Below are 11,364 nucleotides of genomic sequence, written 5' to 3'. Positions count from 1 at the left end.
TGCCCCCCCACCCCGTCCCCCCGGCCCGTATGACTCTTCTCCGCCCGGACTTGGCTAGCTCCCCTTACCAGATGGGGGAAACTGAGGCAGGCAGGGAGGGAGGGCCAGGAGAAGCTCTCCCACCCGGCTCTCTCACCGCCCCCGCACCCGCGCCGGATTTAGCCGCAGGGAGGCTGGGAACATTGTCTTTATTTTAAGCCGCCGAGTGAGGCACGAACGCTGCTGCTCGCGACAAAGGGCTTGGCTAAGCAGCGGCAGGCGGCGCACGTGGGGGTCCAGCCCCACCCCCGCTCGACCTCCCCAGCCGCCCGGGAGCCGCCGGCCTGACCTCAGCCACTTCTCACTTCTCTCTGGCCGGTTGGGTCGCCCGCTGGCGCAGGACACCTGGGTCTTGGCTCCTGCGGGGTGCTATTTTTGGTCCTTCGGTTGAAGAGTCACTCCCCCGGGCCACCGAGGGAACGCGGGGCTGTCCGGGCGGGGCCGGGCCCCTCTCTCAGCCTCCTCACGGGAAGGAGGAGAGAAGCGGCCCTGGGTGCGAATCCAACTCTGCCTCTTCCCAGCTGAACCGCTCTGAGCAAGTTAGTGCCCCTCCCTCGGTCTGTTTCTTTATCGCCGTCGTGGGGTTAAAGATACCTCCCCGATAGGGCAGTTTGACCTTGAGTTGCAGGTTAAACGTGGCACTGTCGTTCGCTACCGGTGAAAGCCATTATCGTCGTTATTTATAACCGTATTGAGCACTTACTACGTGCCCGGAGCTGCTAAACGCTCTACATTTATTAACTGGTTTGTTTCTCACAACAGCTCCCCGAGGGAGTTTCTATTATTATTCCCATTTTACAGATGAGTAGGTTTTCAAGCGGCACGCAAGCCCAGGGCTCCGCGGCAGGTGCGGTCAGCGTGTCTGGGGCCATCCTGGGGCTGGGGTCGGGGTGGGAGTGCGCCGGCTGCAGCTCCAGGAATGACAGAGACCTGTTGTGCGACCGCATGTTTTAAAGGCAGGGGCTCCTGGCTGAGGGCTGCCAAGGGGTGGGGACAGGAAGTGAGCGTGCTCAGGGAGTGTGCTGGTGCTCTGAGCTGGTAGCCCCTTCGTTTAAACCCTCCCCCTCGGCTTGGACCCACGTCAGAAGCTCACACCCAGGTACATTTGCCACTTGTCAGTGTTGCTTCTTTCTCTGTCCTGGGAAGAGGCCTGAGTGGGCGATCCTTTTCGTTCCCACGGGACCTATGAAGTCGGACTGGTTGGGCCTCAGTGCCCTGAGGAATGGGCGTGGGTTGGAGGTCTCACCCGCCGTGGGAGATGACCTCGATTCTGAGCCGGGGATTGGGGGTTGGGGGGTGGATGGGGGGGAAGGCAGCTGGTCGTCCTGCCGGCATCCCTCCTTGCCCACCCCCACCGCTGCTTTAGGCCCTCAGCCTCTTTACATCCCTTCCCTCCCCTCCCCAACGGCGGGGACTCTGGGAGAGACTAATTCCCAGATAAAAGAAGAAACTAATATCCAGGGCGGGGCCGAAGATAAATCATGGCTAGTAACGGGCCCCCAGAGTCCCTGACAATCGGGGCCAGGGAGAAAGTGGCCACAACAAAAAGCATTATCTTGGGACAGGAAATCTAGGTTTTCCGATCCCCTTCCGCAGTTAAGGCCTCTGAGAAACAATCTCCCTCCACGTACCTGGCGCTTCACCTCCGGGACGGGGCTCTGTGCAGGTACCTTCGGGGCAGGGCCTGCCCCGAAGACTCTAGGTCGGCTTCCGGAGAATGGATGGGTTTCGGGCGGCCCAAACCCTGGTTCCTTGCACGGCCTGGACCTGGGCAGAACGCCCCCTGGTCCTTCTGGCGGCTGGAGCGACAGGGGTCGCGCAGAGGCTTGAATGCTGGGAACAGAGGTGACGCATCTTGGACGAGTCTGTGAATCTCGGCAGGGGGTTTCCGGGGAGAAGCAGCGGTCCCGTTGGGCGTCCCTAAGCGCTCTCTGTCCCGCCTATGTGGACAGGACCTCGGAGTCCAGGTCACTTGCTGCCGCCTAGGAGTTGGACGCAAGGTGGACTTGGGGCCCAGACGGAGGGAAGGGGCGCTTTCCCTAGCGCTATGGAGGCCCGTGCTTCCCACTCAAATCTCTATGGTCAAAAACGGCTTGAGAAATCTGATTAACAGCGTCAATTTTGCTTCGCCTGGTCAGTGGACACCGGGTCCCCAAGTTTTCAGCCACCTGGTATATGCGCCCTGGCCCTGGACTTGACCAGATGTGAGACGTTTGGAGAGAAGTGGTGCAGAGCTTTGGGCGGGCGCTTCGGGCCGGATCCCCAAGGCTTCTCTCAGCCCTCCGTAGCTGAGTCCACGCGCCCAGCGAGTGACCCGGGTGAGGCAGGACCGATTTCGGGGTCGCCTATCCCCGGCCGGGCTAAGTTGGCTTCCTTGCCTCGTAGCACCCTCCCCCCGACCCCCGTGAGCGTGTACGCCTTGTCCTCGAGTCTCCACCCAGACGGAGACCAAAGCTCGAAGCCCACGGTGGCGAGGAGTGGGAGGAGGGCGAGTGGAGCCCTAGCCCGCGCTCTCTCTTGCCCACCTCTCCGCGAGACCCTCGCCCCGGGCGCGGGCGCAGCAAGTACGTCGGTGGGCAGGGGGCTGCCCACGCTCCCGGCCTGCGGCCTGGTGACCCTGGAGCCCCAGCCTCGGCGCCCTCTGCCCAGCGCGCTCGGGAGGTACACACCGCCCTCTGCACCTCTGCCGCGCCCTCTAGCGGCCGGGCTCCCGGCCCGGGAGGGGCGGGGCGAGAGGCCCGGCGGCGCGGGGTTGTGCCCGCGCAAGGAGAGGAATAAGAGCACAAAGGCCTCTTTCTTGCCCTACAGCGCAGGCCCCTCGTTGGCAGGGGTGGGTAAGGGATGGTGCAGATCCAACTCTCAGAAGTTCCCTTCACTGCAGCACTTATCCCTGGCTAACGCATTCATGAGCGCTTTACGTGTACTTGTCTCATGTAAACCTCATAACATCCCCATGGTGTAGGTGCTGTGATGATTTCCATTTTACAGATAGAAAACTGAGGCCCAGAGAGGTTAGGTTAGTTTAGTGGGCCCTCTGGACTCCCTCACAGTTTGTAGATCTTGGCCCCAGCTTCTCACTAGTTGAGAACTTTTCTGGGCCATTTATAAGAAGGAGGGGTATCCAGGGAATTTGCTAAGCCAGGGTCTCTCCCAGCTCTTCATTCTGCTGCCCCATTTATTTAACAAACACATAGCTTTGTTCTCAATATTTTACATGTTTTTTAAATTATTTTTAATTTTTATTTATTTATTTATTTTAGATTTTATTTATTTATTTGACAGACAGAGAGAGATAGGGAAAGAGGGAACACAAGCGGGGGGTGGGTGGGAAAGGGAGAAACAAGCTTCCCGCGGAGCAGGGAGCCCGATGTGGGGCTCGTTCCCCAGACCCTGGGATCATGACCTGAGCAGAAGGCAGATGCTTAACTACTGAGCCACCCAGGCACTCCTATATGTTGTTTTTTTTTTTTTAAGATTTTATTTATTTATTTGGGAGAGAGAGCAAGAGCGAGAGAGTGGGGTGCCTGGGTGGCTCAGTTGGTTAAGCGACTGCCTTCGGCTCAGGTCATGATCCTGGGGTCCTGGGATCGAGTCCCGCATCAGGCTCCCTGCTCAGCAGGGAGTCTGCTCCTCCCTCTGACCTTCCTCCATCTCATGCTCTCTCTCTACCATTCTCTCTCTCTCTCAATAAATAAATAAAAATCTTTAAAAAAAAAGAGCGAGAGAGTGCATGAGCAGGGGGGAGAGGCAGAGGCAGAGGGAGAAGCAGGCTCCCCGCTGAGCAGGAAGCCCTTATGTAGGGCTCAATCCCAGGACCCTGAGATCATGACCTGAGCCGAAGGCTGACCCTTAACCGACTGAGTCACCCAGGCGCTCCTCAATGTTTTACATGTTTTAACCAATTTAATTTTTGTAAATAACCCAACGAAGTAGGTAGAGTTATTATACCCATTTCACAGATAAGGAAACTGAGGTACTGAGAGGTTCAGTAATCTGTTTAAGGTCGCTCAGCTAGTAGGTGCCAGAGCGAGGCCAGTAGACTCCCGATCATTGCCTTTGCCTCTATCCTAAAGGTCCCTCAAATGTCAATATCAATGCATCCACATCGCCTTTCCCTTCCCCCCCCCCCAAATCCCTGAGTGTGGGCCATCAGTCTTTCTGCCCAGGGTCTAGTACAACTCCCCCCCCCCCCCCCCCGCGCGCGCCTCCTGCCAGCCTCAGCCGCTGAAGGCCTGACCAGGGCAGGGATTGATGACTTTGGGCGACCTCGGAGGCCGCCTGTTTACTCCGCCGGTCGGCACACGCTGTCATTAACAGTGCACAATTGAGTTAGGGCTGGAGCCCCGCGGCTGAAGCTTGGGGAGGGGGAGGGGCCTCCCGGCTAGAGCCGCCCCTCCCTGGGGCGCATTAGGGGTTTGCGTGAAGGTGGAGCCCCGAGAAGGCCAAGAGGGTGCTGTGCCCGGCCGGCGGGCCTAGGGAGCATGTGGCCCTTAGGGGCTGGGGACAAACCTGCACTGCCTTTCTTGTCCTTCTTGCCCTATCCACTGAGGGCGGGAGGCCCTGAAAGGGAGGGGCTGGGTGCCTACTAGAAGAAGGAAAACCATTTCTAGCAAAATGGCGGCAATACTGGGAGGGAGAGATGGAGGGTGGTGCGTTGTGGAACGTGGGAAGCAGCCCTGCCGGGGCCTCAAGTTGCTTCGTTCTGGGTTGGGTATGCTGTGCTCCTAGGCCTGTGGCCCTCTTCCTTGAGCATAGGTCTAGCCTGCTCTAGCTTTCCTGTCATCACCCACCAAGGGGGTGAATCTGCAAGCCACCTGGGGTGAGGGAAGTCAGGGATAAAAACCCAGGCCCAGGGCAGCCATTCTCACGGGGATCCTTTGCTCCCTGGCCGTACATTCCAGGGGTAGGCTTCCAGAGTTTGTTTGTTTGGTTATTTATTTAAGATTTTATTTATTGTCAGAGAGAGAGAGAGAGAGAGAGCACAAGCAGGGGGGAGCGGCAGGCAGAGGGAGAAGCAGGCTCCCTGCTGAGCAGGGAACCCCACGTGGGACTCGGGGCTCGATCCCAGGATTGTGGGATCATGACCTGAGCCTAAGGCAGATGCTTAACCGACTGAGCCACCGAAGCGTCCCTGGTTTCCAGAGTTTTAAACCAGTAGTCGCTGTTTAAAAATGACATGGTGCAGCCTATAGTATGTCCTACTTCCTCCAGGTTGGTAATGCAACCCCATCCTAAGGCAACAGTCTGGAGTCTATGCCCAGCACTGTGCTGAACATGAGGAAGGGAACAGGAGAAATCAAAGCCCAGAAGCCATGGGGTTGATGAGCTAGGTGAGGAGATAAGATGATCTTGGGGAAGGTACCAGGGCAGACCAGAGCCCACAAACTTCCTGGGAATAGGAAGAAAGGTGAAGAAAAGTACAGGAATGGTCAGTGGGAGCTGGCTCCATCGGAGATAGTATAGGGGAGCCTGGGGAGGATGATCTGGTTCCCAAGCTTCTGTAGGATGTCAGGGTACCGGACTGTTTGAGTCAGGTTGGGGGCCCAGTTTAGAATCTTGTGGGAGGGAAGGAGTCATGGCCTCTCTCCCAGCCTCAGTTTACCCATCTATAAATGGAATGGGGATAGAGGTGAAGATGGACTAGATTGTCCCAAAGGACTCTCCCAGCTCTGATGTTCTTTGCAGATGCGACACCTGGGATTTGACTCAGTTCTGCCTCTCCTGGCCCTGAGACCTTCAGCAGATCACTCCCCTTCTCCGAACTTTGGTTTCCCAGAAGTAAAACAAGAGGTTAGGCTAGCCTAGTGTTCCTCAAAGTCTATTTTGCAAGACATTAGTAGGTGTAAATGATAAGAAAAAAGGCCTCCATGAGAAAACGGGAAATTAATTAGGCTTTCTTTACTGCCAGAACCTATCAGAACCTTTAAATGGCAAATGCGCACTAAGATTCTCTGAGAGGCAGAGGAAACATGAAGATTCCCAAACTTATTTCATCACGGATTTTTTTAAAAGATTTTATTTATTTATCTGAGAGAGAGAGAGAGCGAGTGCACAAATGGAGAGGGGCAAAGAGAAAGAATCTGAAGCAGACTCCACACTGAGTGCAGAGCCGAATGCAGGGCTCGATCCCATGACCGCGAGATCGTGACCTGAGCTGAAACCAAAAGTCGGACGCTAATCCGACTGAGCCACCCAGGTATCCCGACAGAAATTAGTTTTTAAATGAGCATCTCTTAGGACTGGCATCTGAGGAAGATTCTTGAGTCACAGGGCACTAGTTTATGTAGAAACCCTCCAGCTCCCACATGTGATAATTCTAGGCCTTCCCTCCGCCCTTCAGGCCTGGACCCCTGTCTCCATCAAGGGCTCCTTTCCCTGGCTCCAACCTTTTTTGGACACTCCTCACCCCAGGCCCCCTTGCTCTACTTTCCTTAGTGTGTCTTTTGTGTCTGGCTTCCCGTGAATTTCCCTGACTCAGCCCTAGAGGGCTCAATCTCAGTCCATTGCCTGCCCCTTCCCAGATCCTTTCTGATCAGAGGATCTGAAGGGTGCCATCTGGGCTCTCCTGGCAGGGGTCAGTGTGATGGATGTGGTTTCCTGGTTCCCAATCCCAGGTACCAGCCCCAAGCCCCAAGCTTCCCTGGCCCAGCCTCCAGACTCCAGTCCTCAGTCAATAGACCTCATTCCCTGGCCTACTAGGAGGCCTCTGGCCCCAAGTCTCCTGGCTCCCAGCTCCAGACCCTGCACCTTGAACCTCATCTCCAAGCCCTGGTCCCACTTCCCACTCATGGTTCTCAGCCTTCCTCTCCAAAGCTGTTTCTGAAATTTGGTTAACAGGTCACACCTTCTCTGTCCCCAGCTGCATCTGCAACCCACTTGGTCTTTGGGCTCGAGCCAGAGTCAAAGGAGAGCCAGGGCAGCAGGAGAGTGATTACCCATATTGGCAGTGTGAGGGGTGCACTGCACAGTGTTTACATTAAAATCCCCCTCCCCCAACACAAACCTGGTCCAGGGTGAGGGAACCCTTTGGAGGCAAAAATATAGATTATGAACTAGAACATTCTAGTCAGGTAAGTGGTGGGAGGTGGGAAGTAGAGGCAAGGGCAGAAGCCAGGAGAAGGTGGGGGGCGGGTAGAGTCATAAACCTGACTCAGCAGGTGGTTCTAGGATGAGGCTGGGGAAAAGGGCCAGTCACAGGGTGAAAGGAGCCATTTTACAGATGTAGAAGCTGAGGCTCTGTGACTGGCCGAGGGCTACACGGACACCCAAATTGTCTCCTTGTATTATGATCTCAGTTTACAGTTTTCAAAGTGCTTACTCTTCATTACTCCCTCCTTCTAGAAATACTTTCTTTTTTTTTTTTAAGATTTATTTATTTATTTATTTATTTTTGAGAGAGAGATGGGGGAGGGAAGGGGCAGAGGGAGAAGGAGAAGCAGACTCCCTGCTGAGTGGGGAGCTGGATACAGGCTCGATCCCAGGACCCTGGGATCATGACATGAGCTGAAGGCAGACGCTTAACCAACTGAATCACACCCAGGCATCCCTAGAAATACTTTCTGTGCTTAGTCTCTGGGGACACCCCCTCCTGTCTCCCTGGTTGTTGTTCCTCAATTGCCTTTGCCGATGTTCCTCACCTTCCCACTCTCCAAACTTTGGAGTGTCTGGGCTCAGTCTTTGGACCTTCACACCCACTCCCAGGTGAATTGATGCTACCCACGCACTGATGAGCCCCAAATTTATGTCTCCAGCCCAGCCTCTCTTCTGAAAACCCCCAATATTTTCTCATCTGTAAAATGGGGAAGACAATAGCTCGACCTCGTCGGACTCTCATGCAGATTAAATGAGTTCAGCTATGTGAATTGTCGGGGGGGCGCCGGGCTCAGCTTCAACGTGATGGCTGGAGCTATCACTATTGCGCCATTGGAAATCTAGAATCATCTCAGACATGACTCATCTCAAACCCCAAACCTGATCTCTCTGGAGCCTTGCCCATCTCAGTTGATGGCAACTTTGTCCTTTGAGTAGCTCAAGCCTCAAATCTTGTAGTCATCCTTGATTCCATTCTTTCTCTCACATCCCAAACCAAATTTATTAGACAATCCTGTTGTCTCTTCCTTACCTATACCCAGGGTGCAGCCACTGTGGTCTTGGCCAGTGCCATCTCCTACCTGGATTACTGCCTCCACACTGGTCAGCCTCTGCTCCCCGTCCCACCTCACTTTCTATCACGGCCTCCCGCTCCTCAGCTCCAGCCATGCTGGCCTTGCTGTGCCTGGAACATGCCAAGCACTTTCCTGCCTCAAGGACTTGGCACCACTGTCACCTTGGCCTAGGTAATGATAAACACACCATCAGGTTTCTACAAGATAAAGATGATGATTGTACAGAGGCCTGGGGCTTGGGGCAGTGGGCAAAAAATTTAAAAAGTATGTAATTTTTAAAAATTTTTATTTATTATTATTTTTAAATATTTTATTTATTTGTTTGAGAGAGAGATAGAGACAGACATAGGGAGAGAGAGCAAGAGCAGGGGGGAGAGGGAGAAGCAGACTCTCCCGGCTGAGCAGGGAGCCCGACGACGTGGGGTTTGATCTCAAGACCCTGGGATCATGACCTGAGCCAAAGGCAGATGCTTTAACTGACTGAGCCACCCAGGCACCCCTATTTTTTAAATTTAAATTTTATTTTTTTTAAAAAAGATTTTATTTATTTATTTATTTGTGAGAGAGAGTGAGAGAGAGCGAGAGAGAGCAAGAGAGCACAAGCAGGGGAGCAGCAGAGGGAGAGGGAGAATCAGACTCCCCACTGAGCAGGGAGCCCAACATGAGGCTGGATCCCAGGAACCTGAGATCATGACCTGAGCCAAAGGCAGATGCTTAACTGACTGAGCCATGAGGCTTCGCCATTTTTTAAATTTTTTATTAAAGATTTTATTTTTGAGTAATCTCTGCACCCAACATGGGGCTCAAACTCACAACCCCAAGATCAACCCTGAGTCGCACACTCCATGGACTGAATCAGCCCGGTGCCCAAGATATGTCATATTTTAATGCAGTATTTAAAAAATAAAAAATAATGCAAAAACCAACCAGCCAACCAACCCCACAATAAACAAAATATCAAAATTTTTAAAAAAGATTTTATTTATTTGACAGAGAGAGAGAGCTAAAGAGGGAACATAAGCAGGGGGAGTGGGAGAGGGAGAAGCAGGCTCCTGGCTGAGCAAGGTCCTCGATTCCAGAACCCTGGGATCATGACCTGAGCCAAAGGGCAGACGCTTAACGACTGAGCCACCCCGGCGCCCCCAAAATATCAAACTTTTAAGTAAAGACAGGATCAGACAGGGCTGGGATTAGGGTGAGAGGCAAGAGAGGCAAGTCCAACTGCCCTTCACCCTAGTCCCAACCCTGGACTGCGACTCAAAATCTTTCTGGGCGGTGAGAGGTGGGGCGGGACAGACCCACTTGGATGGTCCAGGGAAAGCAACAGGCGCAGAGCCCACCCCAGAGTGGTGGCAGAGGGCTGGACAGGGCATTGCTGGCCTGTAAAATGGGGGTCGTGGGTCTTGTCTTAAAGGAACTCGGGAAGATTAGTGAGACAGGGAAACCCTGTTTTGGTGGCGGTGAGGGCTGGGCTGGGAGGCGGGAAAGCCCAGAGACGGGCGGGGCATGGGGGCCCGACTGCCTGGGGCAGGCGGCACTCACGTGGCTCCCCCAGGTGAGGATGGTCCCGAACCAGTCGTCCGACCAACAGGGGAGGGTGAAGCAAGTGGAGAATCTGAAGGAGATGGCCGGGTAGGTACGGGCGATCCCAGCAGAGGTGGGACCAGGTGCTGGGGCCTTAGGATCAAACCTGGTACAGGGCGGAGAGGCGGAGCCAGGGTCGGAGAAGCCCTGGGCTCGGAAGGCAAGGCTGATAGGACCAGGGGGCGGGGTCAGAAGTCGGAAGGCAGGACCAAGGCTAAGGGGCAAGTCACGGCCGGGCAATAGGGCGGATCCAGAAACAGACCTTTGGCTCAATGGGATTAGGAGTCCTGCGGGGGCGTGTCTTCCCCGCCCCTGCAGAGCCGGGTGAGGATCATGCCCTCCTTTTCCCTCCCTTTCTCGGGGCTGGGACAATGTGTGCTTGTTTTCGGAGGCACCTGGAGCTGGGCTCCCTGGGCTAGGGTAGAGCCCCATTAGCTCAGGAAGGGGCCAGAGCAGGCCTTGGGATGACAGATGCGCTTTCCCGGCCGGGCTGCTACAGCTCGTATCCGCTTGCTCCCGCCTCTCTGCAGCCACTGCCAGAGCTCCTCATCGCCCGCACCCCCCAGGCTCAGAACTGGTACCAGGACTGGGAATCCTCAGTGCTGATCTGGACTGCAGATCAGGCCAGCCTCCTTCCCTCTTTCCCCAGGTCTCCCCAGTGCCATCAGTGCTGGGGTTCTGGCCAGCCCAGGAGAGGCAGGCAGGGGCTGAGCGGGAGAGAGGGCCCCAGGGTGGGAGGGACTAGACCAGATCTCAGTGACCCCTCGCGCTATTTTGCCTTGCCAGGCCTCCTCCCTGCCAGCTCAGGGCTCGCCGGAGGCGGATCACAGAAGAGCTGAGGAGTCTGGAGGTGAAGATTAGGTTAGCTGGACTTCCTGAACAAGAGCCCAGGTACGACGTGGTGCGCTGCTCCTGTAGCCGGGGCCTGGCTGGGAGAGCAGAGACTTGCCTCCGCATTCATCTCCCGCTTCCTCTTTTCTCCTTTGTTTCCAGATGTTTGCACCTGTCTCAGAGGGAAAGAGTTTCAGAGCCTCCTGATTGGCTCCCGTCACTGCAGTCCCTTCTCGACTTCCAGGGAAGACTGATGGAGGGGTGCAAGTGTGTGTGTGTGTGTGTGTGTGTGGGTGGGTGAGCCAGATGCATATGGTTTTTCACTGTAACTCTAAGAACAGCCTCGCAGGGAGCAGAGAGAAATGGAGAGGAAGGTGGGCGCATGGTGTGTGTGTGTGTGTGTGTGTGTGTGTGTGTGTGTACACGCATGAATTCTTCGGACAAGTCAGCTATCTGGGTTCAAGTGTAGGCTCTATTACTTCTCAGCTGTGTCTTACCTTCCTCAAGGATAATAATAATCCTCCCTAAGGATAATAATAATACCTTATGGATTACTGATCATTTTGATATGTTTAATGACATTATAGTATCATGAAGAATAGTTTTCTTGCCCTACACATTCCCTGTGTTCTACCTATTCAACCCTCCTTGCTCCCTCCAAACCTCTGGAAACCACTGATCTTTTAACTTTCTCCATGTATTTCATATTTTTTGATGCCACTGTAAATGATGCTGTTTTTTAAAT

This window comes from Eumetopias jubatus, unplaced genomic scaffold (assembly GCF_037043125.1).
Source record: "Eumetopias jubatus isolate StellerSeaLion01/CBP00866 unplaced genomic scaffold, mEumJub1_p1.0 scaffold_13, whole genome shotgun sequence".
Classification (NCBI taxonomy): domain Eukaryota; kingdom Metazoa; phylum Chordata; class Mammalia; order Carnivora; family Otariidae; genus Eumetopias; species Eumetopias jubatus.
This window is presented reverse-complemented; position numbering follows the sequence as displayed.